Genomic DNA, 1,326 nt, shown 5'->3' with positions numbered 1-1,326 from the left:
TAAAAAAAAAAAAAAAAAAAAAAAGATATATGGGACTGAGGACATAGCTCAGAGGTAGAACACGTGACCAGCATGCATGGCCCTGGGTTCCAGCCCCTGAACTATCACCACCACCCCCCAAAAAAAGGAGAGGGAGGACATGAGCAGGTCTTTTAGTTGAATGTGGCATATGCAGAAATAACCACAGAAGTAAGATGTGTATTTCTGTCCACCCATCCAAAGGAAAAGTAGAAGTGTGCATGCTGTCACTATTTGTAGTCTTCCGTGATTATTAACTTGCTTACTGGACTATCTTCAGTTTTAAAATATCTGTATTATCTGTTGTGGGTCTAAATGTGTCATATCTCCTAAGCTGCTAGGCACATGGTTTAGAATGTTATTTGAACAATGGGTTAGGTCAGCATGGGATAAACTAGCAGAATCCTGCTTCATGAGACCTGAAACCATGTGTCTTCTTCAAAGGATTATTTTTGGCCTTCTTGTCACTTAATCCAAGCCTCCCAGGTGGCCCAAGAGGGATCTCTTCTAATCTCCTGGACAGTCTGTGGTCACAAACCTTCTTGGTCACCACCTTTTTCATCTTTCATGTACTTTTCTCTGCCTCCTCACACCATTCATCACCTTGAGCATCTATGAGAGAACTCAAGTTGTTTTCAAAGTATGCTGTGTGGCCTGATTAGCTTGTTCCAGATTTAGCTGGAGATTAAAATATAGCTGTGAGAAAAAAACAAAACTCTCAGTTGTATCAGTGTAACAGACCGCTGGCATCCAGATAAGCAGCTACCATCTTATTTCATTTATAGTAAAAGGAAAATGAAAGTTGGTTGCATAAAATAAAAGCCCAGGAAACAGTCAGTCCCACTTGCTCTTGTATTTCTTACTAAAATTTTCCCTCTCGCTCTTTGCAATAAATTCAGAATGCTCCCAAGTCCTATTGTTATCACTGAATCTTCTCAGTAGGAAAAGCAAACAAACAGCTGCCTGAAGTTGCGAATTCTGCACCGCATTGCATGCAGGTAATAGGTCATGGCACCAGCTCACAGTCATTTCTGATTGCACTCCCCACCTGAAAGACAAGATTGATGGGTCCAAGCTCAGCTCACCACCAGATCTTGCTAGAGAGAATGTGAGTCACTGAACAGCTCTTGTCTTCAGTTGCCACAACTAGAGAGTAAAAAACTGGAACTGGTTTGCTCTCTAAGATTCTACAGCATTATTATGGAAATAGCTTCAATATCTCTGTCTTCTGATGTTAAAATCATCCTTATAAGCACTAAATCAGCTCAGTTTATACACTAAAAATTAGGAAATCAAGTATATAAACAA

This window comes from Marmota marmota, unplaced genomic scaffold (genome assembly GCF_001458135.2).
Source record: "Marmota marmota marmota unplaced genomic scaffold, marMar, whole genome shotgun sequence".
Lineage (NCBI taxonomy): Eukaryota > Metazoa > Chordata > Mammalia > Rodentia > Sciuridae > Marmota > Marmota marmota.
This window is presented reverse-complemented; position numbering follows the sequence as displayed.